Source organism: Oryza glaberrima, chromosome 6 (genome assembly GCF_000147395.1).
Source record: "Oryza glaberrima chromosome 6, OglaRS2, whole genome shotgun sequence".
Classification (NCBI taxonomy): domain Eukaryota; kingdom Viridiplantae; phylum Streptophyta; class Magnoliopsida; order Poales; family Poaceae; genus Oryza; species Oryza glaberrima.
In genome coordinates, this window is record NC_068331.1 from 12,171,959 (window position 1) to 12,178,491 (window position 6,533).

Sequence of the window (6,533 nt, forward strand, 5' to 3'; positions counted from 1 at the left end):
CAACTGCCAATTGTGTCCGGACCATTAAATAATTTTTTTACCCGAAGACCCTATCAATGATAGTTCTAGCGCTGAATCGCGCAGTAGTTATCACTGGCATCGCAGCTGGTTTAGCACTTGGCTATTATCCTCTATGGATTTAAACATACAACCGGTTCATAACCTGCATCATGGTCAGGTTTTGAACTGGCAGGGAAGTGCGTTTCTGTATTAGGGCAACACCAATGTATATAGCTAAAGTAGTCCATATAGATGGGACCCACATTTGTGGATTTTAACTATTGCAACATTCACAATGTATATGGTTAGTAAGTAGCATGAGGAGGAGAGAGGAAATAGAGACAAATGACATATTTTATTCTATATGGGTAGCCCATATGCTCATGGATGACTTTTGTTATTTCTCTCCTATGAACTACTTCCACAATGTGGTTAGATAGCTGAATGTATTATTTTATTGGCTATGGACTGGTTTTGAAGTACATTGTGGATGCCCTTATAGGGGTAAAAGTTGTTCAGTGTACCATATTCATGGGAGCCGAAATTTCAAATATAATATACCAGATTTATACTTTGGAAACATCATAAATGTTAATTACTTACAAACTTGAATATATACCAACAAATGGAAAAGATAACACTAAAAGTGGCCTTAGGTTGCTGCTGATAAATATGGGATTGACATTATTGGTGATCCCACTTTTCTGTTTTGTGCCCATATAAATTTGGGTTTCTTGTCATGCTTTAAGTAGACTTTGTGTCATTCTTTTGATTACGGAACGACCAACAAATTACATGTGATTTTAGGGAAAAACAATTATATGTGTTCTTCAGTTCAAACAAATCATGTGTTTTGCATCGTTCAATGGCAAAAATGCCGAACACACATGATGACAAAAGTGGGAACAGATAGAAGTCATATATATATATATATATATATATATATATATATATATATATATATATATATATATATATATATATATATATATATTTGTTTCCTGCAAATATGCTGACATAAATAACAAAGATATATTTGGAGTATGATTTTTTTTTCTTTCTATTTGACGTACTTGTACTCAAATTGTACTTGCAGGCTAGCCCAATCGTCATTTCAAATATTTCCACAGTGCGACCATACAATGCACGATGGTGAGAGCTGTGTGGAAGCAAATGTCTCGCAGGTTGCTTTTCTAGGTGAGTGATACTCGCGAGAAGGATGTTGTATGGGTAAAAGAAGAACAAACGCTTATTTACAATTCGATCCTTACTTTTCTTGTGCATGAAATATTGCAATGGTTTTGCTAGTATAGGCAAACGATGTGAATTCCTTAATTTGTACCGGCGGACAAGATATACACAAATCGAAGTGGATAGGAACACTACCAAACCATTTTTCACGTGACTCTCCGATTTTATTCTATATAGATGGTGAAAAAAAATTCTACCTACACTGGTGGAGAAACCATCTTTCGTCGGCTGCCGAATTGCACAATAGTCCCGGTTGTAACAAAAACCGGGACTAAAGAGGCATATTTGATCTTTAGTCCCGGTTGGTAACAGTCAAATGCTGTCAGGGCTTGTCAGGCCCCCCCGGGATCTTTAGTCCCGGTTTTTAACACCAACCGGGAGTAAAGATCCCGACGATCTTTAGCCCCGGTTGTTAACACCAACTGGGACTAAAGTCCCACCCCTTTATATATGTCTTCTTCCTCCTCCAGCCCGAGCAAGCTTCAAAATTTATTCAAAAAAGAGGGGAGGTCATGCCAAAATTTCTAGTGAATTTATTTTGGTGATTATATACAAATCGAAAGTGCCTAAAAGGTTAGCAACTTCATCCTCCAATATTTTTTTTGTCATATTACATTTGGAGCTATGTTTTGCACACTTTTTTGTCTCCAAAGTTGTAAGTTGATGAGAGAGAAAATGTGTGTGGGGGAAGAAAGAATATATAGAAATTTAGTTTATTTGCCAAAGAAGGTTTTATAAAATAGTTGAGAAGGAAAATATAGTGAAAGTTAATCTTAAATAATAGAAAACAAACTAAAATGAAAATTAAAAGAAGTACAACACATTAATATTAGTTTAAAACTTTAGAAATAGTAAATAAGAATTATTTGGTGGAATATTTTATAATTTTTGTATGAATAATGATATGTCATTGTTGTATGACTGTTGAAAGAGTTTGTAATTATTTTATCATTATTGTATGACTGTCATTATTGTACGAATAATTATTTGTGTACGATTTTTTTTCATTTCATGTAGATGGATCGGCAATGGATGTATGCTGACCGGCGGTCCAAAGAGTTTATTGACGGTGTGCATTATTTTTTGAGAGTGGCCGAAGCTAACATGCATAAGGGTTTTATTTGTTGTCCATGCAATAAGTATAAGAATCAGAAGGAGTATTTTGCATCCAGGACTATTCATTTCCACTTGTTTGAGTCGGGGTTCATGCCAAGCTATAACTGTTGGACATCCCACGGATTGCAAGGGGTTGAAATGGAAGAAGATGAAGTAGAAGACGACAATATTCCGGACTTTGCTCAGTACGCTGGATTTGAAGGAAATCAAACGGACGAGAAGGAAAGGGATGCTGATTGTAACGACGTTGCGGATGATCTTGGTCAGATGTTGCAGGACGCCAAGGAGGAGTGTGAAAGTGAAAAGGGGGCCCATAAATTGGACAAGATGTTAGAGGACCACAGAACGTCGTTGTACCCAGGTTGCGAGCAGGGGCACAAAAAGTTGGATACCACTCTGGAGTTCTTGCAATGGAAGGCAAAAAATGGTGTTAGTGACAAGGCATTTGGTGATTTATTGAAACTCGTCAAGAACATTCTTCCGGAGGGAAACAAATTGCCCGAGACAACGTACGAGGCTAAGAAGATAGTCTGCCCTCTAGGACTGGAAGTTCAGAAAATTCATGCATGTCCGAATGATTGTATCCTATATCGCGGTGAGGGTACGAGAACCTAGAAGCATGCCCTATTTGTAAAGCACTACGATACAAGATTAGACGAGATGATGCAGGAGAAGTTGACGGGCAGCTAACGAAGAAGAGAATTCCTGCTAAGGTGATGTGGTATTTCCCTATAATACCACGGCTAAGGCGTTTGTTTAGGAACAAGGGGAATGCTAGAATGATGCGTTGGCACACTGAAGAGCGTCAACAGGACGGGATGCTGAGACACCCCACCAATGGTTCGTAGTGGCGAAACATCGACAGAAAATTTAAAGACTTTAGAAAGGACGCACGTAACATACGGTTTGGTTTAAGTACGGATGGCATGAATCCTTTTGGAGAGATAAGCAGCGGCCATAGCACTTGGTCCGTTACGACGTGTATCTACAACCTCCCCCCTTGGCTATGCATGAAGAGGAAGTACATAATGATGCCGATTATTATTCAAGGCCCCAAGCAACCTGGTAACGACATCGATGTGTACCTAAGACTACTGGTCGAAGATCTTAAACTGTTGTGGAAGAAGGAAGGTGTCCCCGTGTGGGACAAGGACAAACAGGAGGAGTTTAACCTACGAGCGCTGCTGTTCGTAACCATCAACAATTGGCCTGCACTTAGCAACCTATCCGGGCAGTCCAACAAGGGGTACAAGGCTTGCACTCACTGTATGGATGAAACAGAAAGTACGTATCTTAAGCACTGTAGGAAGGTTGTGTACATGGGTCATCGTCGATTCCTTGCAGCAAACCACCCGGTACGGAAGAAAGGCAAGCACTTTGAACATACGGCGGACCATCGTACGAAACCGAAACATCGCAGCGGTAAAACAGTGTTTGCTATGGTGAAAGATCTTAAAGTATTGTTTGGAAAGGGGCCTGGCAGCCAGCCTATAGAGAGCGAAGATGGTCACGCGGCGATGTGGAAAAAAAACTCCATATTTTGAGAGTTACCCTATTGGGAATTCTTGGACGTCCGCCACGCAATCGACGTGATGCACCTCACTAAGAACCTTTGCGTAAACCTTCTTGGCTTCCTAGGTGTATATGGAAAGTCGAAAGATACACTGGAAGCACGTAATAATCTGAAGCATATGGAACAACGCGGCAACCTTCACCCGGAACCAAAGGAGAAAGGAAGCCATTACTTGAGTCCAGCCAGCTACACTCTTAGCAAGGCAGAGAAGGAAAGTATGTTTGAATGCTCGGAGAGCATCAAGGTACCGTCAGGATACTTCACGAATATAAAGCGAATAATAAGCACGAAGGAGAAGAAGTTCACAAACCAAAAGTCTCATGACTGTCACGTGTTGATGACACAGCTGCTACCAGTTATAATAAGGGGAATCCTCCCAGACAATGTCTGGGCAACAATAACAAAGCTATGTGCTTTCATGAACGCAATTTCGCAGAAGGTCATCGATCCGGATAGATTAGAAGCCCTTCAGAATGATGTGGTGCAATGTCTTGTCAGCTTTGAGTTGATATTTCCACCTTCATTTTTCAATATAATGACGCATCTGCTTTGTCACCTTGTCAAAGAGATCGGTATTCTCGGCCCTGTGTACCTACACAACATGTTTCCTTTCGAGAGGTACATGGGCGTTCTGAAGAAGTATGTTCGTAACCGTGCTCGTCCAGAGGCAAGCATCACCAAGGGGTATGGAACAGAGGAGGTCATTGAATTCTGCGTAGAATTTATCGAAGACCTTAGCCCAATCGGGGTACCTGAATCACGCCATGAAGGGAGACTACGGGGAAAGGGGACTCTCGGAAGGAAAGCAATAATGACGGTAGACGACAATTTATTTCGTAAAGCCCATTTCACAGTTTTGTAACAATCTTCATTGGTGGCTCCCTACATCGAGGAGCACTTGGCTCTAGTTCGTGCCAGAAACATCGGTAAGTCCGATGTATGGATTACACGGCATTACATTGATACTTTCTCCACGTGGCTGCGACAACATCTCATGGGTAACGAGACGATTAACCAACAACTGGCCTTCCTGGCGAGGGGACCATCCGGCTCGATCGCGACATTCCAGGGATATGAAATCAATGGGTACACATTCTACACGAGAGCCCAAGACATGAAGAGCACGAACCAAAACAGCGCTGTTCGTATCGATGCCATGGGACACGATGGTACAACTGGCACATATTACGGTGCCACCGAGGACATATGGGAACTTGACTATGGACCTCTCAAGGTCCCTCTGTTCCGGTGCCAATGGGTTAGGTTGACTGGTGGAGGCGTAACGATTGATGACAGTGGTATGACAACGGTTGACCTTAACAAGGTTGGATACTCGGACGAACCTTTTGTCCTCGCCAATGATGTAATGCAAGTTTTTTACGTCAAGGACATGTCTAGCAAAGGAAAAAAGGGCAAAGGGCCTGACGACCCGAAGCGTCATGTGGTTCTCCCAGGAAAAAGAAAAATCGTCGGAGTAGAGGACAAGACTGACGAGGATTACGATCAGTTTGATGGGCAACCCCCTTTCACGGTGACGATTGACCCTAGCATCCTCCTATCAAATGAAGAAACCCCTTACTCACGTAGCGATCACAAGGAAGGAACAATAGTGAGGAGAAAGTATGTGCGGTCAACCGTCACCGCCGATGTATTGCCGTAATTGTTGTGTACACAATGTAAACTATTTTGGATGTGTTGAATATCCATACAAATCAATTGTTGTATGGCATATGTTAATTATGTATGATTATTAAAATTTTTATCAAATTGAAATCATCCATATGCTAGTTATATATGATTATTAGAATTTTTAAAAGTTTTAAATCATGCACGTGGTATTTACATATGTTAATTAGAATTTTCAACAATTTATTATCATGATATGCTAATTATATATGATTATTATAATTTTTATTAATTTTAAATCATGCATGTGGTATTTACATATGTTAATTAGAATTTTCAACAATTTAATATCATGATATGCTAATTATATATGATTATTAGAATTTTTATTAATTTTAAATCATGCATGTGGTATTTACATATGTTAATTAGAATTTTTAACAATTTAATATCATGCATATGCTAATTATATATGATTATTAGAATTTTTAACAATTTTAAATCATTGATGTGCTTATTATATATTATCCACTTAGTTTACTATAGACAACAATAATTTTTCAAAGGTTTTGTCATTAATTTTTTGACTTTAAATAATTGTAATGCATTATTTACTATTTTAGAAACACATATGTTCTGAAATTCAAAATTCAGTGCTATCATCTTTAGTCTCGGTTCTTAACGCTAATTGGGTTTAAAAAAAATTTGGAAATAGCGGGAAAAGATCTTTAGTCACGGTTGGTGAGAACATCCGGGAGTAAAGATATCTTTACTCCCGGTTCGTAAGAGCAACCGGGACTAAAGATCTTAAGAGCAACCGATCTTTATTCCCGGTTGCTCTTACGAACCGGGAGTAAAGATATCTTTACTCCCGGATGTTCTCACCAACCGGGACTAAAGATCTAGGGGTATATATATTCCCGATGCGCCCTCGTCTTCTCCACCAACACTTAGACGTTTTTCCATC

At 39.7% G+C, this 6,533-nt stretch overlaps 1 pseudogene; it reads left to right on the forward strand.

The window, feature by feature from the left end:
• The first annotated feature begins 2,283 nt into the window (after positions 1–2,283).
• LOC127775958 (uncharacterized) lies at positions 2,284–5,579 on the forward strand (annotated as a pseudogene).
• Positions 5,580–6,533: the final 954 nt, after the last annotated feature.